Genomic DNA, 26,032 nt, shown 5'->3' with positions numbered 1-26,032 from the left:
GTCTGTAGGCTCTCTGGTATCGCTGTCGAAGCCCCCCATAAAAAAGGCACTCCTAGCCAGTGCCATAACTGTCAATTGTATGGGCACTCTTCCCGTAACTGTCACGCGCGCCCCCGATGCGTCAAATGTTTAGGCGATCACGCCACGGCCCTATGCACTCGCGATCAAAAAACCGCGACGGAACCGCCTAGCTGCGTCCTGTGTCGAACACAGGGTCACCCCGCAAATTACCGCGGATGCCCCCGAGCCCCGAAAATAAATCGCCGCGTCGCCCGCCAAAACCGCCTCCGAGCTTCCGGCCCAGACATCAAAGCCTCGGCACCCTCTGCGTCGCAGGCTAAGCCAGCGTTCGTTCCGGCGGCGGTGCCCAGTGTCTCGGCCTGGGCGAAACCGCTGCCGTACACGAACACGGCTACAACTCCCTCCTCCGCGATTCGTCCCGCCCCCGCGACTCGTCCCTCCCCCGCGACTTGCCCTCCGACCGCGTCCGAAAATCTCGCTTTAGCGATTGACTTCTTTCAGTCGATCAACTTTGAGCGCGTTAACGCTTTGAGCGACGCCATTCGCGCTGCCTCCACTGCACAACACTTTATCGCCGTTGTGCAGGAATACGCCGACGTATACGCGTCATTAAATACGTACGCCCTCCCCTCACTCCGCCGGTAATCAATGGCGTATATAAGTAGAATAAAGCCCCTATCCGTGACGATAGGATTTTTTAACGCTTACGGTCTCGCAAACCAACGTGATCAGGTTTCTGACTTTTTGCGTGACCATCAAATTGATATCTTTTTAGTGCAGATGACCGCGCCGTGACCCTAAAATCGCGAACTATAACATGGTCAGGAACGACAGGCTCTCTGCCCGTGGTGGTGGTACCGTCATTTACTATAGAAGAGCCCTGCATTGCGTCCCGCTCGATCCTCCCGCGCTCGCTAATATCGAAGCATCAGTGTGCCGAATCTCACTGACGGGACACGCACCGATCGTTATCGCGTCCGTTTATCTTCCACCGGATAAGATCGTTCTAAGCAGTGATATCGAGGCGCTGCTCGGTATGGGGAGCTCTGTCATTCTGGCGGGCGACCTAAATTGTAAACACATCAGGTGGAACTCACACACCACAACCCCGAATGGCAGGCGGCTTGACGCGTTAGTCGATGATCTCGCCTTCGATATCTTCGCTCCGTTAACCCCGACTCACTACCCGCTAAATATCGCGCATCGCCCGGATATACTCGACATAGCGTTATTAAAAAACGTAACTCTGCGCTTACACTCGATCGAAGTAGTTTCAGAGTTAGATTCAGACCACCGTCCCGTCGTTATGAAGCTCGGTCGCGCTCCCGATTCCGTTCCCGTCACGAGGACTGTGGTGGATTGGCACACGCTGGGCATCAGCCTGGCTGAATCTGATCCACCATCGCTCCCGTTTAACCCGGACTCTACCCCGTCTCCTCAGGATACCGCTGAAGCCATCGACATCTTAACATCACACATCACCTCGACATTAGATAGGTCATCGAAACAAGTTGTAGCGGAGGACTTCCTTCACCGCTTCAAATTGTCCGACGATATTAGGGAACTCCTTAGAGCTAAGAACGCCTCGATACGCGCCTACGACAGGTATCCTACCGCGGAAAATCGTATTCGAATGCGTGCCCTACAACGCGACGTAAAGTCTCGCATCGCCGAAGTCCGAGATGCCAGATGGTCTGATTTCTTAGAAGGACTCGCGCCCTCCCAAAGGTCTTACTACCGCTTAGCTCGTACTCTCAAATCGGATACGGTAGTAACTATGCCCCCCCTCGTAGGCCCCTCAGGCCGACTCGCGGCCTTTGATGATGACGAAAAAGCAGAGCTGCTGGCCGATACATTGCAAACCCAGTGCACGCCCAGCACTCAATCCGTGGACCCTGTTCATGTAGAATTAGTAGACAGTGAGGTAGAACGCAGAGCCTCCTTGCCACCCTCGGATGCGTTACCACCCGTCACCCCGATGGAAGTTAAAGACTTGATCAAAGACCTACGTCCTCGCAAGGCTCCCGGTTCCGACGGTATATCTAACCGCGTTATTAAACTTCTACCCGTCCAACTCATCGTGATGTTGGCATCTATTTTCAATGCCGCTATGGCGAACTGTATCTTTCCCGCGGTGTGGAAAGAAGCGGACGTTATCGGCATACATAAACCCGGTAAACCAAAAAATCATCCGACGAGCTACCGCCCGATTAGCCTCCTCATGTCTCTAGGCAAGCTGTATGAGCGTCTGCTCTACAAGCGCCTCAGAGATTTCGTCTCATCCAAGGGCATTCTCATCGATGAACAATTCGGATTCCGTACAAATCACTCATGCGTTCAACAGGTGCACCGCCTCACGGAGCACATTCTTGTGGGGCTTAATCGACCAAAACCGTTATACACGGGAGCTCTCTTCTTCGACGTCGCAAAAGCGTTCGACAAAGTCTGGCACAATGGTTTGATTTTCAAACTATTCAACATGGGCGTGCCGGATAGTCTCGTGCTCATCATACGGGACTTCTTGTCGAACCGCTCTTTTCGATATCGAGTCGAGGGAACCCGCTCCTCCCCACGACCTCTCACAGCTGGAGTCCCGCAAGGCTCTGTCCTCTCACCCCTCCTATTTAGCTTATTCGTCAACGATATTCCCCGGTCGCCGCCGACCCATTTAGCTTTATTCGCCGACGACACGACTGTTTACTATTCTAGTAGAAATAAGTCCCTAATCGCGAAGAAGCTTCAGAGTGCAGCCCTAGCCCTAGGACAGTGGTTCCGAAAATGGCGCATAGACATCAACCCAGCGAAAAGTACTGCGGTGCTATTTCAGAGGGGAAGCTCCACACGGATTTCCTCCCGGATTAGGAGGAGGAATCTCACACCCCCGATTACTCTCTTTAGACAACCCATACCCTGGGCCAGGAAGGTCAAGTACCTGGGCGTTACCCTGGATGCATCGATGACATTCCGCCCGCATATAAAATCAGTCCGTGACCGTGCCGCGTTTATTCTCGGTAGACTCTACCCCATGATCTGTAAGCGGAGTAAAATGTCCCTTCGGAACAAGGTGACACTTTACAAAACTTGCATAAGGCCCGTCATGACTTACGCGAGTGTGGTGTTCGCTCACGCGGCCCGCACACACATAGACACCCTCCAATCCCTACAATCCCGCTTTTGCAGGTTAGCTGTCGAGGCTCCGTGGTTCGTGAGGAACGTTGACCTACACGACGACCTGGGCCTCGAATCAATTCGGAAATACATGAAGTCAGCGTCGGAACGATACTTCGATAAGGCTATGCGTCATGATAATCGCCTTATCGTTGCCGCCGCTGACTACTCCCCGAATCCTGATCATGCAGGAGCCAGTCACCGTCGACGCCCTAGACACGTCCTTACGGATCCATCAGATCCAATAACCTTTGCATTAGATGCCTTCAGCTCTAATACTAGGGGCAGGCTTAGGGACCCCGGTAACCGTACTCGTCGAACTCGACAAAGAGGTCGACGTGCAACCTAACCCATGCATCAGCCCACTGAGTTTCTCGCCGGATCTTCTCAGCGGGTCGCGATTCCGATCCGGTAGTAGATTCATTCGTGAAACAATTGCTCTTGAGTTGTTAGGTCTCCTTCGGAGGCGCTCGGGCAGTTGTTAGCAAATCCCACCCCTCTTGGCTGAGCCTTTGCTCACCCACCTGTCCTGGTGAAACTGGAAAGGCCTTCGGGCCACCAGTAAACTTTCAATAATAAAAAAAATAAAAAAAAAAAAAAAAAAAAAACGTGTAGGTGAACTCGCGGGGCTCAAATCGGAGTGTTGCTAACACTGACCCTAGCAAGAGCAGTACTTCGCAGGATCTACCACCGGATCGGAAACGCGACCCACTGAGAAGATCCAGCGAGAAACTCAGTAGGCTGTGTCTGTGGGTTAATTCGTTCGTCGGGCCCTTCGTCGCAAGCGACGGGTTCGACGAGGACGGTGTCCGGTGACATGAGCCACGGTGACTGCTTGCCATTAGGATTGTCTTGATCATTGTATTAATGAATGCTTGAACGAAGTAATCGAGTTGTTTACGATTAGGGCTAAAAAACTGAATTGCCTAAATTTTAGATTCGAATGTTAGACCTAAAACTATATGTAGAAGGAATGTCGCAAATTAAAGTGCAAAACGTAATCGAGTGAACGAAGTTATTAAGTGGGAGCTTGGTTTTTTAACTCCCATTTGTTATTGTTGTTTTCACGAATTTTTGACGTGACAACGTCTTATAATTCGATGGAGCCGGCTGCACGCACGAAAAAACATGACTCATGCGGCGTTACCTCGCTCTGAGGCGTAGGTAAATGTTTTCGTCAAGTATGAATTTCAGTGAAAAGTGAATGTGGTGTCAGTTGTTTATAGCAACGATAATTGCGATAATTGAAAAATGAAACCATTCCATCAGTATTTTCTTATGACGTTGTCACGTTCAACTATCGTCAGTAAACCGACTTTACAGACAACCGATTTTTTTGTTGAAATTTAAGGCCGATCCGCAAACTATCGGAGCTTCGGTAAGTAACTAGCTGGATAGATTATTTCCGCCGAAGATCCACTTAGAATGTCTCGTAGGTCAAATGGTATCGTAATTTCAAAACGCTTATCTTCTAAGTATCAGATTCCTTTAAGCATTTAACTGCTAGGATAATAATAATATAACGTAATGGTAGTAGTGCTTACAAGTAGTTATTGCGTGCTTACTTGTTTCTCGCCGAATATTATTATAAAATTTAATATTTAATTCTTTTTAAAATATACCAATAGATGACGCTTTAACTAGCATCGGTCGTGACATCTATACGGAAGATTAATAACTATATATTTTATTCTGCTTAACGCTAGATGTCGCTTCTTCCCATTAAAACAAATATATTTAGTAATCTAACAAGCGAATAGGAGATGGACAAAAATCAAATGTTTTAGGGATATTAAATAATTAATCCTAAACTAGAACTAATGGCCGCGACATAAATATATATTAGTATGGTTTTGTGCTGACAACATGTAAAACTAGGAACTATGAGGGCGAGGGCAGGAAGAACTTGGGATGGAAAAGATGGTCGAAGAGAGGGTACTAAGCTGATGCTGATTTGACCAGGGTCGTTGACCTGAATTTCGCAATGAATGAACGGCACAAATTCTAATCAGTAATTTGTTAAGCATAATTATAGTATTATTAAATTGTATTATATTTTACTGGTGGTAAGATATCTTGTGAGTCCGCGCGGGTAGGTACCACCACCCTGACTATTTTTGCTGTGAAGCAGTAATGCGTTTCGATCAGAAGGGTGGGGCAGCCGTTGTATTGGGTCCTTAGAACTTATATCTCAAGTTATGCAATCTCAATTTTATTTTATAATGGCTGGTCCATCTTTTACACCGGAAAAGCACGGTAGAAATAGGCAGTTATAATATCTAGGCGTACATGTAGACTCATGGAGTAGAATTCTCTGATCTTTAAACCTGAATTCGTATGATTGTCCTTAAAACCGAAACCCAGGGTTGCTGCGTGGTAGAAATGTCTATCGACGGGTAGACTAACAGCAGCGCCATCCAGCGGGATAATAGGCAAACGAAATCCATATCATTTAATTTCATTTTTCATAATATTGACCAAGTTTTTTTAAATATAGATAATTGGTATATTATGATGATGAATTTCGCGTTATTCGGAGGTGTGTCCAAGGTTTGATGCCTGCGTCGACTCGTCCATTGACCCGGCCAGGGCCAACGACCCTCACATCCGTACGCATTTAAAGCCTTTGTAAAGACTCTTGGATCTCATTTCATTACTGAATTCGTTCATTATAATATATGCAAAATCCGTCCGTTATGTGCTAATTCTTGTAGAAAACTAGCGACCCGCCCTCACTTCGCTTCGGGGTCTATAATTTATTATTGATTTTATTTAATTTAATTTTTATATATTTGTTTCAAACAATATTCCAGTTTTTTTTACATCCTCTTTTATAATATTTATTGCACGCATTCTGTCAATGCTATGTCAAACGCCACAAAATTACATTAGAAAATCATTAGAAAATTTAATGTTAGTGGTTACATATTTATTCTTAAATCTATAATATATTAATACGTGAAGCAAAAACTTTGTATCCCTTTTTACGAAAATTGCGCGGACGGAGGAGTATGAAATTTTGCACACTTATAGATAATATAGAGAAGAAGTGCACAATGCTAATTTTTTTTTTAAATAATGCATAAAATATACATTAAATCAATAAAGAAAACATTACACACAATACATACCATGTATTTGACGCACACACGCATGCATACTATTTATTGTCAAACTTTTGTTCTTGACGTCTGTGGTCAAATTGAGAATAGATTAAATATTGTTTGTCTTTATTAATATTTTTTTATAGTGTAGCCTTGGTGAAATTTGTGATTATAGAAGTATAAAATAGAATCATAATAGTGTACAAACTTACAATTCCAATTAATTATAGTCGAATTTCGACTACTGCGGGATCTCTAGTTTTCTTAATTTTGCGAGCAATATTCTTTTTTAAGAACCTTCTCCTCACAATTATAAACGCAACATTTTTTTTTTGCTTAGTTGGGTGGACGATCTCACAGCCTACCTGGTGTTAAGTGGTCACTGAAGCCGATAGACATCTACAACGTAAATGCACCACCCACCTTGAGATATAAGTTCTAAGATCTCACTATAGTTACAACGGCTGTCCCGCCCTTCAAACCGAAACGCATTGCTGCTTCACGGCAGAAATAGGCGGGGTGGTGGTACCTACCCGCGCGGACTCACAAGAGGTCCTACCACCCGTAATAAAAAAAGAATTATCCAATTTGTTGCCAACGTTCTGAAGTTATGCGCGTACATACATTACACAGATTCATTTTTATATATACACGTAAGATATTTAGATTGCGTTGCTAAAATTTATCTCTGAGATGATTTAATTTGAGATGATCTAGCGGTATCCCGGGATTATTAAGTTAATTTATCGATGACATAATATTTTCTTTGATTTTTGCAGGTCGTAGACATAATAAAACTACTGTTACGACCTAATCTTGTGTGTGGTTTATTGTCAGTACATTATTTCTGACCTTTAGAATATTGACAAAATAACCTGCGGTCACCGTCCTCGTCGAACCCGTCGCTTGCGACGAAGGGCTCGACGAGCGAATTAACCCATAGACACAGCCCACTGAGTTTCTCGCCGGATCTGCTTAGTGGGTCGCGTTTCCGATCCGGTGGTAGATTCTGCGAAGCACTGCTCTTGCTAGGGTCAGTGTTAGCAACTCTCCGGTTTGAGCCCCGTGAGCTCACCTACAAATGTTAGGGCGAAGCTGAAATAGCCTCTCAAGGCTATCAGCATAGGTAGGAAAAGAAACCTTACAGCATTAACGCGGCAACATTGAAACTTAAAGAAGAAGTTTCAAATCACCATCCAATTCTCTAAATTATGTTAAAAAAACCGAATAAAAAAATTCACTCGATAGAAGATAATTTGTAGATCTTGTTATTCAATTGCAATTCGTAGAGGTTGTTACTGGTGGTAGGACGCCTTGTGAGTCCGCACGGGTAGGTCCCAAGCGGAATCAAGGTCAAATGTAACTCAAATTTGTATGCAGTTGGAACAGCGTCCTTAGCGTCAAACGTACGCAAACGTTCCAACTCCATACAAATTTGAGTTAACTTTTACGCTATCGAGAACGTTAAAAAACTCGCACTAAGCATACTGCGCATCAAAATGAAGTTGACGTATCAAAAAAATACGTTCAACAACACCCAAACTAAGCATTTCACACAAATTAAAATTAACATATATGTAGTTTCATACAAGCAGGATTCTTTATAATAGCATGTATTTATATTTCATCCCATATCATCTCATCTCATTTCATTTGATTTCATCCCAGTTGATTTATGTCTCAAATTAATCAACTTCATTTTATTTCATCATTTTTCATAAAAATAAGAAAATAAATTAAAATAAGACCTGACTTAAAGGTCTTAGTTACCAGGTCATAAAATCCCTTAAAAAAAAAAAGTATTAGTAAGCTGTGAGAACTCGCAAAACTCCTAATTAATCATTCGACGCTTTTAAGCAAACCTCATTAAAAATCTCAATACCAGCCATACTAGAGACCTACATTCGTTTATTTACAACTGACGTCGAGGTCACGGGTGTTCATGTCCTGAAAGTAAATTCGTTAAAAAAACTCTCCTGCCTTTCGTAATAATGTAATAACAAACGTTTACATAAGGACTTTCTGTGTCAAGGTTTCTTTAGAGTTTTGAGGTTGGAAATTCCGTAGCTTAAGCTCAATTTGTAGGTCTTTGTGATTACTGATAAAAATTAAGAATCAAAGAAACAGAATCTTTTTTAACCGACTTCAAAAAAAAGAGGAGGTTCTCAATTCGACTGTATGTTTTTTTTATGTTTGTCACCTCATAACTCTGGACTGGGTGAATCGATTTTGATGATTATTTTTTTATTAGAAAGCTGACGCTTCCCGCGTGGTCCCATTTCCATTTAGTCCGGTTCTGATAATGGTATCCATGAGAAAACCATAATACGATTATAAGTCTTTTTACATTAAGTACGTGCGCGACAAATAGATGAATAACTCAATAACTCAATATCACGCCAACCGATATCACGATTATTGTTTTTAGTGCATATAGTATTTTAATTTGGACAAACTTAAACTTCGTCTGTGTCTTTAGTTTAGCTGATCGAAAACGGTATGAAGTGGTCAATTTTGTTGAAGGTTCCTCTGAATTTTTAAAACAGTAATACTCGAAAAAAATTTACGGTAATGAGAAAATAAATTCACATGATTTGATATATATAAACATATCTACTGTAAGTGATTATTAATCTTTAGCATACAGTATTCATCATTCCCCTGCTCTTCTCCCAATCACCTGGGGTCGGCGCAACAAGTTTTCTTTTTCCATACTCCTCTATCATATATCATTTTTTCGCTCACTCCTTTCTTACACATATCGTGTTTCACGCAATATATCCTTTTTTTGTTAGATTTGCTTCTTCCTCGAAAGCGTTCCACATTCATAGTTAAAACTTTCTTATTAATCTTATTTCGTCTCATCACATGTCCATAGCATCCCAAACGCGCGCTACTCAACTTCTCTGTCACAGTTGCCACTTCCAGGCTACCTCTAATATATTCATTCCGTATTCTATCCATCCGTTACTCCACACATCCATCGCAACATTCGCATCTCTGCTACATGCAATTCCATTTCCTTTCATCCAACACTTTAATGGTGCAACAAGCTGATCCATACAAGACTGCAGGTCTTATTAAGGTCTTATATATGAGTCGACTATTATCAAAGGCGGCAATGTGACTTTTGGACAATGATTGGTAAATCAGAAAAACGAATTATTGACTTTGTATTCCTTTGGCAGTCACAAAACTCTTCGGAACGACATCTTAGATAAATAACAGGTTAACTATTAACCTTTATTTAATGCAGGTTTTGAACCGTATTCTTTGAAGGAGACGATTATATTCAAATAAATCTGTATTGACATATCAATAAAATTTTTTTGTCCAAATGTACAGATTGCCGCCTTTGATAATAGACGACTCATATCTTCTCCCCTTGTAGGGGAAGAGAAATGTGTGAGCTACACGTGGCCGCGTGGTGCCCGTGACCTGCCGCCATTTCATCCATCCTGCGTCAATTCTGTGCCTCACAGTACTTCATTAGTATATATAGTATTACTAGTTAATGACCGAGCTGTGCTCGGAATTTTTTTTTGGTAAATTGTGTTTTTTAGAAATTATATTTAAATACGAATTACATATTGATAAAATGATAAGATATGAACAATATTTTTCGATCATACCAACAGTATAATAAAAAAAATATGAACTGGTTATTTAAAGAAAAAAATCAAAATTATCAATAAAGTTGATTATTGAAAACACGAATAAAACAACATTTTCTGAAAATAGTTAGATCGATTTATCGCCCCCGAAATCCCCTGTATACTAAATTTTATGAAAATCGTTGGAGCCGTTTCCGAGATTCATATTATAAAATATATACTTATATATTTATACACAAGAATTGCTCGTTTCATGATATAAGACAGTGTAGTAAGTATTCTGGGGGGTAAAGAGAGGTAGGTATGCATTTTTAAGGACCAAACTTAGTCCGCGATTCCTATTAAGCTATTTTAATTTTAATGCCTAAACAACAAAATGTTTGTTTTCTTCACTGTACGTGGACAGGAAAAGCTATTAAACTATTCAAATCAATATTCTGTCGGCACTTAAATAATTACAGCTACGAACGCCAGCACATTCCTCGTTCATTTGTCAAAGAGGTAAGTGCAATTTCACATCACGTGTAAAATACTGTGCTAAATATTAATTTGTGATTTATGGCAGCACTGTTATCGAAAGCACGTAGAATAGTCGCATATTACGTTTTAATGGCCTCTGTGAATAAATACGACGCCATGTTGACTATGCGATCGAAAATAAATTTTAAACGATTTTGCTAAATCCGTTTCTCTCGCACGCCCCGTGTAGCTGAAACTTATTATTTTGTTGAAGATGTTCTAATTTAAGTGTGCGTGTATTTTCCAAAAACGAAGAACTGTTTTTTTATTATTATTATTATTTTTAAATCTCTGTTGATATATTAATGTAATGCATGCTGTGATTGCCTCTAATTATTAGAGTTGCAGTTATCAGTTGCTCTATACATGTCAATGTTATTTTAAGTCTTACTGTTGGTAGTCCTTAAATAAATAAATAAACTCAAATTTGTATGGAGTTAGAACAGGTTCCCTTCGTTTGCCGTTAACGTTTACGCGATCGAGAACGTTAAACATACTTAATGAATCACTTACCATCAGGTGACCCGTATTGCTCGTTTACTCTCGATGTTATAAAAAAAAAAAAAAAACAATTCGCACTAAGCTCACTGGTTGTAGTACTCATCTAAAGTTCCTTGAAAAATACAAACGTATTAAAACACGTCATCATCATCATCATCATCAACCTACAGCAGTCCACTGCTGGACATAGACCCCTCCAATTGCTCGCCACCGAGCACGATCCTCGGCTTCCTCATCCAGTTCGTAATAATAAAACACGTACTTACGGTTATATTAATAGATACAACTTTTATTGGTGGCAGGACGTCCTGTGACTCCGCACTGGTAGGTACCACCGCCCTGCCTATTTCTGCCGTGAAGCAGTAATGCGTTTCGGTTTGAAGGGCGAGGTAGCCGTTGTACTGTAAAAACTGAAACCTTAGAACTCATATCTCAAGGTAGGTGGCGGTACCACCTGAAGCCACTGCGGTCATCCACAGTGCGTTTCCAGATATCTTTTTTGCCACGTACCATCCGGCTATGGAATGAGCTCCCCTCCACGGTGTTTCCCGAGCGCTATGACATGTCCTTCTTCAAACGAGGCTTGTGGAGAGTATTAAGCGGTAGGCAGCGGCTTGGCTCTGCCCCTGGCATTGCTGAAGTCCATGGGCGACGGTAACCACTCACCATCAGGTGGGCCGTATGCTCGTCTGCCTACAAGGGCAATAAAAAAAAAAATTAGGTTATAAATGTCTATGGGCTCTGGTAACCCCTTAATACCAGGTAGCTGTGAGCTCGTCCACACACTTTAGCATTAAAAAATAAATGAATGCAAATGTTATTCGTTTTTATTAAGTCACCAGCGTATTGCGAACGGAATGTGATCGCCAACTACTATTTACTTGTGGTAGGACGTGTCTGAGAACGCTACCACCACCTTCCGCGCTGCCTGTATTGCCTTCATATCTGCTGCGAAGTAACAGTCCTTTGATACCATATTTCTAACAGAATGAGGTTCCAAAGTGGTTTCACTTGTGAGCCAGTCTGTCCACTTGTAGCAATAAAAAAAGTCCTATTAACCTGTGTTCAGTTCACACGAGAAGCGCACTTGTTACGAAGGCGTAATTGCCTCTATCGTATAAACATGTACACGTGTATAATTTTTGCTGTATGCATAAGTACCGTTGCACGACTCCGGTCCTTAGCTACGCAAGTAAACTGCGATGACTCAAACTCGGCAACTTGTTCCTATACTGTCGAGAGCAAAAGTGTTTTAAAATTATTTTATTTTGTATTCACGTCAGAATTTTTGTATGCAATTGAAATCGTGCACTCGTAACTGCAACGAAAATGTAGACATTTTGAAATATGAATGAAAGCTAAATAAATTAAAACACGGTAATATCCGACGCACAATTACAACCAAAAATCTTCATAAGTTTGTACATGGAGATCCGGACAGAGACCATCAATTTTATAAATAAACATATTATTGCGTCACTGTTGGTCAGTTATAACCGGAAAAGCTTTACGTCTGGTATTTAATCAATATGGACATGCTTAGTCTTCACAACATCAACTTCGCTGCCCACCTAAAACTTAAGGCGAATTTCTCAGTTGATTTGTATGAAAACAGTATCGTCCCACAGACGTGACGTTGATCTAATGACAAATGCTAATATTGTCTTCTTCTCAATCGTGTCACTGTTGACAGAGTAGTCGTGATCGTGTACTGTTGGAAGGGGCAGACTTGATGTGTCTCACGATGTCCCGCCATCTCTTAAATGTTGTAGAACCTATTTAATTTTGTTCCCGTTCGAACTGGCCAATATTTCACATTAACTTAAAATACGTATATAAACACCGAAAATAAAACAAAACATTTATCAGTAAGTAAAATTCCGAATTCAATGTTCCTAATTCAATTTCACGTGAATTTTTTATTTTTCAAGTTCGCTAATTTCGCAAATTGTAAAACATTTTTCTCGTCGACGCTCCTGCGACATTACAACGACAGCCAAGTCCGCAAGTCGTGTTGTCACCACACACAAGTAAACACACGGTCAAAGATAATCACGTAGACTGTCTATTCTGCTAGGTTTCGATTCGGTTCAATTTGGTCATTTATATTTTACAGAATTACCGGCGGTTCGGCGTATTGTGAGTTCGCAGGGTAACTTTGAATGTTGGGCCGGGGGTTATACTAAAGAACTGATACTTCATCCTCATTTCTCGACGTCGCTGGTACCGACCAAGTGGTTCTGCCTACGAGTTACGGTTATCACAGCATGATCGTGGTGGATCGTGAGGTTGTTTGCGCGTATAGGTATAAAAAAATGGAATATCGTAATGGAATAAAACAGTGTGCTTAGTGCGAGTTTCTTAACGTTCTCGATAGCGTAAAAGTTAACTCAATTTTGTATGCAGTAACAGCGTCCCTAGCGGCAAACGTACGCAAACGATCCCATTCCATACAAATATGAGTTAACTTTTACGCTATCGAGAACGTTAAGAAACTCGCACTAAGCACACAGGTTTTAGTTGATAGTGTCGATGCACCGAAAAAAAAACGCTAATTTTTCATCTAACAAATTTCCACTATTTTTGAACATAATCATGAGCTCTAGTGGTGATCTAGCTCTGCCTTGAACTGTCGCGAAGAAAATAAGTGTTCTGTTTTGTTTGACAGGGTAAACGTACGTCAAATGGTACTAAAATTTCTATGTGTGTGCAATCATACTCCTTCCACTTCTCTTCCGGATTTCTGATTTCTGAACAATAGCGTAAGCATTATCGGACTTTTAGTTTAATTAAATGCAGCAGACCCATCGTTCCTAACCTAAATATCAGCCCGCTGAGTTTCTCGCCGGATCTTCTCAGCGGGTCGCGATTCCGATCCGGTAGTAGATTCATTCGCGAAGCAGCTACTCTTGAGTTGTTAGGTCTTCTATGGAGGCGCTCGGGTAGCTGTTAGCAAATCCCACCCCTCCTGACTGAGCCCTAGCTCGCCCACCTGCCCTGGTAAAACTGGAAAGGCTTCCGGGTCACCAATAATCTGTCAAACGTAAAAAAAAACCACTGTCAAATCTATGACAAATTCTGTATACATCGAAACGTGCAACGTTTGTGTGAGTGAGGCGGCATGCAAGCGCCGGCCATTCACGTCGTGTCGTCAGTCATCGACTGGCCGGTACACGAATAGGCTGGCGTATATTTTTAATTACACCAGAACATCGCGAATTCAAACCAACAAAAAAAAATATCAATGAAGTTTTCGTCCAACGCCTAATTAATACAAGTAAGTTTTATCTGTAAGTTAATATGATTGTCGTTTTAATTATTTTCGACTTGGACTCGTAAACGGATCGGATTGCTAATTTCTCTTTTAAATATTAATCCCGATGTTTTTCTGTGTTTTGTCATCATAAGAACGTGAGTGTTGGACAAACGACATAGTGAAATAGGTATGTTACTTTCATTATGCATCTCGTATGTATTATATTACTGGAATTTTTATAAATGTTGATTGTAGAATGTGTGTCTGTGTATCCGTAGTGAAGTCGCTTTACCTCGTTCAAGAATAACTGCATTCCTTGAAACAAAAAAACTTTTTCCTGTAATATCTATGATTGGAATGTCAATAATCAGGCTTCGAGTCAATGTCGCCTCGTCGTAGCGAAATTTGAATTGATTAAAAACAATTTTACGGTTTTATTCCAAGAAATCAATGGAATATTATAAATTGTTCGGAAAAAGTCTGAGACAAACTGAAGATTGAAACGTAAAACTTTAATAAGTAAAGTAATCTTATAAGACGCATTTTCATATTACGCGACGTCAGTACCTCTCATAACACGGGTATTCCCCGTATAACGCGGGAGTTTTACTGTTACATTTCTCTACTGAGAAATTTTTTAATGATTTGTGTTCCTAGTTTTTTTATTGTAAAAACATTGGTTATATTGTATTATATATTTTGTACATAACGCGTTATGCGAGAAATCCCTTACAACGCGTTTCTTATAACCAATCTACGGTGTTATGGGGGGATTATTGTAATTGTATAATCAATTCTTGTCATTATTGTGTTTTTTTTTAATTCTTATTATGTAATAATATTTTCGGCTCCAATCTGTTGTCACGGGCCAGATTGACGTGAAATCAGGACGCTGGTACCACGGCCATCCCATACGTGAATTCTAAAAACATCGGGCTAGAAATGATCATGCTTATATCTACGGCGGCAGTTCCAATTCGGACTTGCTACATCTACCACTACATATCTAGTGGATTATTTATTAATTAGGAAGCTAAGTATTACTACTGCGGTCGGTTGATAGCGAAGTGGTGGTAGGAAGACAGGCTCGCAAACCCGCGAATCGCCTGATCAATACTCGGTTAGACTAATGTCATTATCATCGTATAATTGCATTATACTTTTGCGAAAAACTAGTTATATATTGTATACATATACGACTAATGGTTTTGGTTGTCTGTTGATGATTACCTCGATGCAATAAAGCTTGTGACACATTCATACAATTGTGAGTACTGGTAGTAACTTACTGGTGGTAGGACCTCTTGTGAGTCCGCATGGGTAGGTACCACCACCCCGCGTATTTCTGCCGTGAAGCAGTAATGCGTTTCGGTTTCAAGAGTGGGGCAGCCGTTGAAACTATACTTGAGACTTTCAAACGTATATCTCAAGGTGGGTGGCGCATTTACGTCGTAGATGTCTATGGGCTCCTGTAACCACTTAACACCCTCGCTGTGAGCTCGTCCACCCATATAATCAATAAAAAAAGTAAAATTGTATTTAAACATGAAATACCAACAATAGTTGTTATTTAGGCCTTTTTTTAATTATAGCTTTGTATTTTTTTTTCTCGTTGGCTTTTTATTTACGTGCTATTTAGTCGCTTTTTAGCGCTGAAGTCTGGCGTAGTCCGCGTTAAGCCTTAAATATGCTGTTGCATTACGTATTCAAGTCAATAAAGTTTCAATATAAAAGCAAATCGTTTTTCTTAACCGTACGCTACTTTTCCGTTTGTGTGATGAAATCATTCTGTGACCTGCTAATTTTTGTATATCTTGCATACGTAGTAATAAAGCTAGAACAGGAAAAACAATATACTAATTTAATAAAAAAACATTTTCCTTGTATGTCAGTAATCTATCTATATATCTTCATTCTCAGTATGCTTCGAAATATATTGTTTCCGCTAACCAGCTTAAATACAATCTTGCTCTGTAACGAAGATACGTCCTTTTGCAGACGAGAGTTCGAATTCTAGAATTTACTAGAATTGAATTGAATCTCGCCTTTATTATCAATATGTTTTTATTATTATGGTGAAGGAATAACATCGTGTAATAAAAATCAAACCCAAATTATAATTTGCGTAATTACTTGTGGTAGGACCTCTTTTTTTTTATTGCCCTTGTAGGCAGACGAGCATACGGCCCACCTGATGGTCAGTGGTTACTGTCGCCCATGGACTTCAGCTATGCCAGGGGCAGAGCGAAGCCGCTGCCTACTGCTCTTGTGAGTCCGCACGGGGTAGGTACAACCACTCTGCCTATTTCTGCCGTGAAGCTGTAATGCCTTTCGGTTTGAAGGGTGGGGCAGCCGTTGTACTGTAAAAACGGAGACCTTAGAACTCATATCTCAAGGTGGGTGGCGGCATTTACGGCGTAGGTGTCTATGGGCTCTGGGAACCACTTAACACCGGGCCGGCCGTGAGCTCGTCCACCCAGCCAAGCAATAAATAAAAAACGATAATTATTATACTATTCTCAGACGTCTGTGCGAAATTCATGTCTTAGACCAATGTATCCCTCTCTGTTAAAGATTTGTGTAGTTATTACGCATTTGCATAACGTGGTTGTCAAACCAAAATCTGCTATGTGCACTTTTTGAGATTTTTACTTTTTGACCTTTTCGTATAGTTTACGGCTCTATCTACCGTAAAAAAAAAACTGTCATGTGTCTATAGCTTTAATATTTATCTATAGCTTTCATTTGATATAGTTCTTAAAAAATCACTTTCATATAAAATATTATACGAAAATGATTTTACTCGTTAATTCAAAATAGAGTTTTTGGACACAGCAGATTTTGGTTTGACAGCGACGATTTGGGAAATCAAAGAGGTCAGAATAGACGATTCATAAAAAAAAAATTCGCTGTAAATAAAATCAATTACGTATCTCTACGTGGTCTCCCAGTAGTCGAATTTCGACTATAATTAAGTGAAATTATAACTTTGAATATTATTATGGTTCTATTGTCAAAGACTATAATAGACTTCTATAATGACAAATTTCGCCATGACTACACTTTAGACAAATAATACAACATTAATTAATTAGACCACAGACTTTAACAATAACTAAAGTGATTTAATCTATATAAATGCATATTTAAAAAAAAAATAGCATTCCGCACTCCTCTATATTCTCTATAAGTGTGGAAAACTTCATACTCCTCCGTCCGCGTAATTTTCGTAAAAAGGGGTACAGACTACAGAGTTTTTGCTTCACGTATTAATATATAGATTCTAATCTATTCTAAATCTAATAAATTGAATATGTACGAAGCAAGATTTTGTAATGATCAAAAATTTAAAATATTGATTATTTAATTTATAACAATATTACTTAAGGCACTTGAAATTTTATACATTTATTTCGGGTAATTCAGGTTTCTAGCGTAGCGTCATCAGTACAAAAATCGTTTTCTTTCATACCTACTACATCAATTTCGTTAGCATTGCAAAACGGGCCCGAATTTTGCAACTCAGCTACTTATATGATTTACTGACGCGTGATAAAATAGCTTTAAATCAGTTGCGACCATCATTTTTCGTTTACGTATTATTTATTACAGTAAGCTAAAAGATAAATAAGTCACCGAATAAACTCGGAAGAAAACGCTTTATTCAAAAAAGGTCCCTTAATCATATCGATGTATAAGATAGAAAAAAGCATGTTAGTAGATTTATTGCAACGTTTTTCTTTCGTTTTTTTTTTTCCAATCTACATAATTATAATTTGCATTTTTATCACAAAACGTTTGATGATTGTAAGTCATAAATTATAATTTTATAGCAGAAGCACGGTTTTTATAAGTAATAAGAGGCGGAACTAAATTTATAGTGCCATTAATGAAATTAATTAGAGATCGAAAGATATTCCTTTATAAATTAAGTCTTGGTCGGATCGCCCAGACTCACAGACCTAATGAGGTAATGTGACGTCACTTATATTAACGGTTCTTACCCATCACATTTTGCCCTAATAATATTATTTTATATAACAAGTCAAACTTAATGCCTACTGTTAATTTTATCTTTTGAATTATTTGTATTATCGTCTACAGATTGATAACCTTCTGTCGTAATTTTTCATGTTTTTGTTCCATTTATCTCGTTTTGTTTACGTAGTGTTTAATAAATTAAATGTTTATTAAGTCCTTCTGTTGGTATGTAGTTAAAGCTTTTTCGAACTGGAACACGTGATGTCTGCGAGGGAGATATGGACAGATTTTTTCTATATACATAGATATTTCGTTGTTTTTATCGGTGCTTTTAGGTACCTCAAGCACCGGTCATCGTTCTCGTCGAACCCGTCGTTTGCGACGAAAGGCTCGACGAGTAAATTAACCCACAGACACAGCTCACTGAGTTTCTCGCCGGATCTTCTCAGTGGGTCGCGTTTCCGATCCGGTAGTAGATTCTGCGAAGCACGACTCTTGCTAGGGTTCGTGTTAGCAACATGGTCAGTATTGAGCCCCGCGAGCTCACCTACTAGTTAAGGTTACGCTGAAATAGCCTCTCAAGGCTATCATCAGCTTAGGTAGGAAAAATGTTTTTACCAGCCGATATTTTACGTACATCATCAAAGTTCGCAGTGAACGTATCTTAGGTTGGTGAGTTCTTAGAACTCATTCAAGGAAGCATGAGCATAGTCGTGATTCAAATCTTATTTTACTTAATATGTTAAATCATTTCTCTAAAAATATTGTTTCCAAGAAATGAGCGATGATCCTGTCAGCAACCAAAAAAAAAACAATTCGACTGTTTTTTTTGTATAGGGTTGCCAACACTTTAATTATTAAAAAAATAACTACTGACACACTTCACTACTGTTATTAAAATTATTTAAATTACATTTAAATTATTGCACTGCTGACTCCCGAATTTCCAAATTGGAGAACCGTGCTGCACACGGTCTAAATATTGACTGATTTTAAAAATTGGAAAATATAATGAGCTAAATGCACCATAAGTACTTAGACATAAGGGTTATAATAGAACCCTTACCGTAAATTGAAAAAAAACTCCCAATCTTTGTATCAGGTCCTGTATATATCATCTTTTGGCAAACAGAGGTACCATATTTCATAAACGATACTGAGGAATGAAACTATATGAAATTAAAAGCGTCTTGAAAATGTTCAGTTTCCACATCAGTTCATCATTAATAATAATAATGTAGTAGTTTTAAAAAATATACATTGAAATAGCAAACCTACCTTAAAATAATTTCATACTTTTTTATCATGTCCACGCTGGTCAGGATATTAGCGGAAAATTACAAAATTATCGTATTAGCATCGGTCCTTGACGCGTCCTTGCAAATTGTATACTCAATCAGAAGTCTTGAAGTCGGCGAAAATTATGTTTATAGAGTCAAGCTAACAATAGTTATCATCAATATAAAATAACTCACTTAGAAATTTCTGAACATATTATTATAAATACCACAAGATATAGTTGCGTGCTTAAAAAAAGGTCGTAGATAAGAAAATATGCTTTTTAAATAAAATCGCATTGAATGAGATCACGTTGAGAATTTCGTCTTCAGTATGGAACATTTCGTCCAGTTTTATCCGACAGGGACTTTAGCTCTATTTTTTTAAATTACAAAACCGCTGCTATCGACTGTACCTAGGTACTTCTGTGAGCTTTTTGCGTCTATCCGAACGATGAGGTTTTTTTGTAGACGCCACAGAGTGCATGTGGATACCGGTTGGAGGTCAATGACACTTGGTTGCATTCCGAAGGTTTTTAACCCCATTGAAATGGGTTGGTCAGTTGAATCTTTTGTTTATAATTTATTATATTTCATTGTTTATACTAGAAGAGAAAGTACCATTTATTTGTTTAATAAGAAATGAAAACCAGCAGTGGAAATGAAGATTTTTTATGTCAGAGAAAATTTTATCAGGGGGTTGTACTTAAGATTATATTATATACCTGGCATTGATAATGAATATCAAAACAAGAATTGGATTGCTTGTGATATGTATAAATCTGTCATTTGATTATTATATGGTATTGTTTGTACGTATATAATGATGAAGTATTAACTATAAAGTCTACATATTAATTACTATAATTTTTCAATAGCTTTCTTGTAGATTTCTCAATCTATGTTACAATCATTTTAATAAATTTTACATTTCATCGCTCCAAGAAAGGATAGGTAAAATCTTCTCTCCTTAATTTGGCTTGTAGAGCATCGCAAGCCTACACGAGTGGACCCGTCATGTCATCGTTCGAAGGTTATATATAATAGGCGCTATACAACATAGTTGAAAATTTAATTCAATGTCTAAAGGTGCCTGGTTTGCACGCAGCAGAGATGTCAATGTTGCGATAATGGATAGAATACGGAATGAATATTTTAGAGGAAGTCTGAAAGTGGCACCTGTGACAGAGAAGCTGAGAAGTCTGGTATGGTATGGACATGTGATGAGATGAAATGAAAATGAGGTTGGTAAGAGAGTGTTAACTATGAATGTGGAAGGATATAGAGGAAGGGGTAGACCTAAGAATAAATGGATGAATTGTATGTATAAGAGGGGAGTGAGCGAAGAAATGGTGTATGATAGAGGAGTATGGAAGGAGAAAACATGTTGCGCCGAACCCAGGTGACTGGGAGAAGCGCAGGAGAATGATGATGTGTAAAGGTGCCTGGATGTATTCGCCTTGTAATGTCTGTGAACTTCAGTAGCCTATTTATATCAGCAGGTCGTTGAGTTCTGCTAACTGACTCTCTCTCCATAATTGGTATCTTCATTGCTGAAGGACACCTCTAACGCTGATCGGCTGATGCATCATGTCTAGTCAATTAAAAAAAAAATGTTCAAGATTCAAAATAAATACTCTCAAGACTTCGATCGTTCGAAGCACATTTCTCCGTTTGATCTATGACAAATATCATCTGAAATAATTTGAATTAGAATGCCCTACCAAGTCTGAAAAACTGAAAAGCCACCACTTATAAATTCGTGGCTTACCTCGCCTTCAAACTTGTGGTACTTACAAATCTATATATACTTATACTTATACTTAATATTATAAAGAGGAAAGATTTGTTTGTTTGTTTGTTTCGAATAGGCTCCGAAACTACTGGACCGATTTGAGAAATTCTTTTTCCATTAAAAGCCGACATTGTCCCTGATGAACATAGGCTACTTTTTTTTATTTTTTTTTTATTTTTATTTTTTGGTTTCATGTGTGTTTTAATGTTTCCGAAGCGAAGCGAGGGCGGGTCGCTATATAAAATAATAACCAAAAAAAAACTAACGTATTAACTTCAAAACCATTTATTTTAAAATCACGTCTTGAGCGTTACATTTCAAACTATTGTTTGTATCATTTGTTTTCAAATCTTCAGATTACATTAACAATAAGGTTTCTTGTCCACCAATGAGACATGTCACAGAACTAATCAAGAGCAGTTTTGATCAAATTATTTAATTGCACTTTTAGAGCAATGCGTTACTAATATCCTGTAACATTAAGCTTAAGAGGTGTATTTTGAGTGAGGTGTTTTTATAGTGTCTTGTAGGTAGAAGATAGAAGGAGCATACGACTCACCTGATAATAAGTGATTACTGTCGCTCATTGACTCCAGCAATGCCAGGGGTACAGTCAGACACTGTCTGCCTCTATCTATGCGTCTAAGTGAATGGCAGCAATCATCATTAGCATCAAGCAGTCCGAAATCTTGACTGACTTGAACATTGGCAAGCATGTTAGCAAAATATAATAACGCATTACGAGTACAATGTTTTTATCCCTGCTGAGTTTCTCGCCGGATCTTCTCAGTGGGTCGCGATTCCGATCCGGTGGTAGATTCTGCGAAACCCTGCTTTGGCTAAGGCGCAGCTGAAATAACCTCCTAGGCTACTAGCAAATAAGTAGATTTTTCTGTATTGCATAAATAATGCTTAAGTAACCACTTAATACCAGGTGGACTGTGAGCTCGTCCACCCATTTAAGCAATAAAAAAATATTAGATATATATCATCTACAACCTAAATGCGCCACCCGCCTTGAGGTATAAGTTCTAAGGTCTCAGTATAGTTACAACGGCTGCCCCCACCCTTCAAACCGGCTTCACGGCAGAAATAGGCAGGGTGGTAGTACCTACCCGTGCGGACATAGACAAGACAAGAAGTCCTACTACCAGTAAAAGGTAGGTGAAAAAAATGGTTTTTATATCTGTGACCCACAAACACAGTATAGGTGTTACGTGCGTGTATGTGATATTTAATTCATAACCCTCCTTCGTCTAATTCGTTACGGTTTTGAAACTACTTCCCATCATCGATTCGGGTATTTTTAAACGCGTTTTTTTTTTTATTGCCCTTGTAGGTAGACGAGCATACGGTCCACCTGATGGTGATTGGTTACCGTCGCCCATGGACTTCAGCAACGCCAGGGGCAGAGCCAAGCCGCTGCCTACCGCTTAATACTCTCCACAAGCCTCGTTTGAAGAAGGACATGTCATAGCGCTCGGGAAACACCGTGGAGGGGAGCTCATTCCATAGCCGGATGGTACGTGGCAAAAAAGACCTCTGGAAACGCACTGTGGATGACCGCAGTGGCTCCAGGTAGTATGGATGAACTCTACTCCGGTGGCGGGCGGTGCGATGGTAAAAACGAGATGCCGGTTGCGTCTTCAAGGAGCGTCTAACTTTTTTGTAATAAGACCGTTAATATATACAGAGCTAATTGCTTAGTAGCATAAAGTCTGTAAACATAATTACGCGACAAGTCAAAAAAATATTTACAATTGTTCACGGTGAAAAATTCAGAAACATCTTCTGTTTTTAGAACAAAACAATATATGCTACAACATAACAATATCATTTTCTTCGGTTTTCTCGAGACATGAAACATATTTAAAACAAATTTTACGGTTTAATCTAGATCTTTTTATCGTCATTATATTATTATATGTTCGACGTTAGGAATACTTTACAGTTTTCGTGGTCACGGACATGACGGAAATATAATAATGTAATGATGATTTTAAAAAAAGACGAAAATAAAGGGTAGTTTAAGTTTAAAACAATATAATAACAATACGATTGACTAGGTAGTGCAGTAGTTCCCATATCGATCAAACATTATGTGATTACCAGGTTTGTTTGATCTTCGTCTGGGTGTTTATCTATACTAATATTATAAAGATGAAGAGTTTGTTTGTTTGAACGCGCTAATCTCAGGAACTACTGGTTCGATTTGAAAAAAATCTTTCAGTGTTAGATAGCCCATTTATTGAGGAAGGCTATAGGCTATATAACATCACGCTAAGACCAATACAAGCGGAGCACCAATAAAGAATGTTTCAAAATCGGGTTTTTTTCCCTTTTGAGAGCTTCCGCTGCGTGCGCTGCAGATACGATTAAAGTTTCGCTAAAATAATGTATGACAGAATTGTTCCCCTTTAAAAGATCTAAAAAAAAATCCGCGACAGCATATGTCTATATGTTAAAGTTGACTAACTATAACGTTTTTTATGCTAACCATATTTTTTCTAAAATAAAGCATTATTTGTGAACTATTCCACGCGGACGAAGTCGCGGGCAAAAGCTAGTTATCTATATGTTATGTATACACTCTTAAATATTTGAATGTATCTCTGTCTCTGGTACCAGAGAATCCTAATTTGGGGCCGGACGACCGTACGTGATTTCTTCACAGTTATTTATTACTATTATTTATTACAAAACGCGAAATACCTATATACTGTCGTGCATACGTGCTCATGTCCGTTATACGAGCACATACGTAAAATATGGAATTTACGGATAATACGGAAATACGAATTTCTATTTGTTGAAATTTATGTTGTCTTTGTTGTTCATTGAAAATGAGATAAATACTAATCGAAGCATGTTTAATGAGAGGGAGGAAATATTTTGAAGAGTAGGGGTCGTAAACGAATGAAAACCTCTTTTGTTTATAACTCCAGATGGGTAGTTTGGTAGTAATAAGTCACAGGAGCTCACTGAGTGAATTCCGTTACCCATTAACCCACCAAGGAAACTCAGTTCAAATTTCTAGCCGAATCTTCTCAGTGGGTCAGCATTCCGATTAGGTGCTAGATTTAGCGAAACACTGCTTTTGCTAGGGCCAATGCTAGCAATTTCGTCAGGTTTGAGCCCCGTGAGCTCAACTACTAGTTAAGGCTACGCTGAAATAGCCTCTCAAGGTTATTAGCTTAGGTAGGAAAAAAAAATTGGCCGCGCCTTAGGTGGCGACAGGGGTGAGGGGGCGGGTTGCCTACTGCTCTATCAGGCTGAGCCCGGTGAGTTCCTATACCTATCTATCAAGATAAAGCCACAATAGCCCCTCTAGGTAGATAGATAAAATGAAACCGCTACCTATCTCGGGAAATGAGGTGGAAAGCTCCCTTATATTGTGAAAAGGCTGTCTGGTCCTACGGATCAGCACTGCCACATCGCGGTAGGAATACTCTGTATGTTGGCACCCGTCCATGCTCACAACATCGGTTACCACCAGTGCCATATTTAAAAGAAGACAACATTTAGGAAAAAAGTGATTGCTCCAAAAAGCTATTGAAAAATACGATTTTAATAGTTCTATAGTGTTAATCCACAGTGCGTTTCGAGAGGTCTTTTTTGCCACGTACCATCCGGCTATGGAATGAGTTCCTCTCCACGGTGTTTCCCGAGCGCTATGACATGTCCTTCTTCAAACGAGGCTTGTGGAGAGTATTAAGCGGTAGGCAGCGGCTTGGCTCTGCTCCCGGCATTGCTGAAGTCCCATGGGCGACGATAACCATTCATCATCAGGTAGGCCGTGTGCTCGTCTGCCTATAAGGGCAATAATAATAATAATTGTAAATCATCAGATGCTATAGTTTAAGAGGACATATTATCATGTTGATTTTGTCCTTCACTCCGTCGCGAGTGACTGCGCTCGGTTGGTTTCAACAAACCTCGTCTATGGTATTAGTTAGCGTTAGAATTTTTTAATCAGAAAAAGGTAATTAAATATATACTGCTTACCTTTTGGTTTGTACATACCCTTGTATACACAGGATTTTGCGAATCGTTAACCGGTAAGACGCCCGGTATAAAGGTGGCAAGTTAAGTTATACATCTATACTAATATATTAAATCTACAGTGGTTTTTACGGATGTTCCGTTATAACTACTGAACCATGCATCCGATTGACTTGAAACTTGGTATCCAAAAAGAAAATACATGTACTTAATGGATAGGCTAATATTTAAATGAGTGTTGGACTGCCCACACCAGTTGCCGGGGTGTTAATCATGAGAATCTTTGTGGGGGTGAGAAATAATAATGTTAATTTTAAATGCCCAGCGAAGCGGACGAGTACAGCTAGTTTAAGTATATATTTAAACGTATTTTTCTTGCCCTTGTACGCTGACGAGCGTACGGCCCACCTGATGGTGAGTGGTTACTGTCGCCCATGGACTTCAGCAATGTTAGGGTCAGAGCCAAGCCGCTGCCTACCGTATATAATAAGCATGTCAGTCCGTATCTGGTACCCATAGCACAGGGAATCCTAATTTGGTACCAGATGAATTTGCGTGATTCTTTTTCTTCTTTCTTTCCTATTACCCTCTGCTGGGTTGTAGGGTTCGAATCAAATCCTTCCATTTAAATCGGTCTTGGGCAGTCTATTCTAGCTACGTGCGTGATTGATATTTTTTTAATTTTTTATTTATTGCATAGATGGGTGGCCAAGCTCACGGCCCACCTGGTGTTAAGTGGTTACCTGAGCCCATAGAAATCTACGTAAATGCCGCCACCCACCTTATGATATAAG

The 26,032-nt window shown here is 39.5% G+C and overlaps 1 protein-coding gene across 4 annotated transcripts in view; it reads left to right on the top strand.

Annotated features, from left to right (window-relative positions):
- Positions 1-26,032, top strand: part of LOC114245205 (angiotensin-converting enzyme) — a 78,571-nt gene that overhangs the window by 37,001 nt on the left and 15,538 nt on the right. For 2 of the 4 annotated variants that reach the window (XM_089729910.1, XM_089729909.1), the window contains exon 1: positions 14,039-14,204. The exons of the other annotated variants lie outside the window; for them this stretch is intronic. The gene's annotated coding sequence lies outside the window, so the exon portion shown is untranslated. Of the gene's footprint in view, positions 1-14,038; positions 14,205-26,032 lie in introns of those variants that run through there. 4 annotated transcript variants of the gene reach the window in all.

This window comes from Bombyx mandarina, chromosome 09 (genome assembly GCF_030267445.1).
Source record: "Bombyx mandarina strain Sakado chromosome 09, ASM3026744v2".
NCBI lineage: Eukaryota > Metazoa > Arthropoda > Insecta > Lepidoptera > Bombycidae > Bombyx > Bombyx mandarina.
This window is presented reverse-complemented; position numbering and strand designations above follow the sequence as displayed.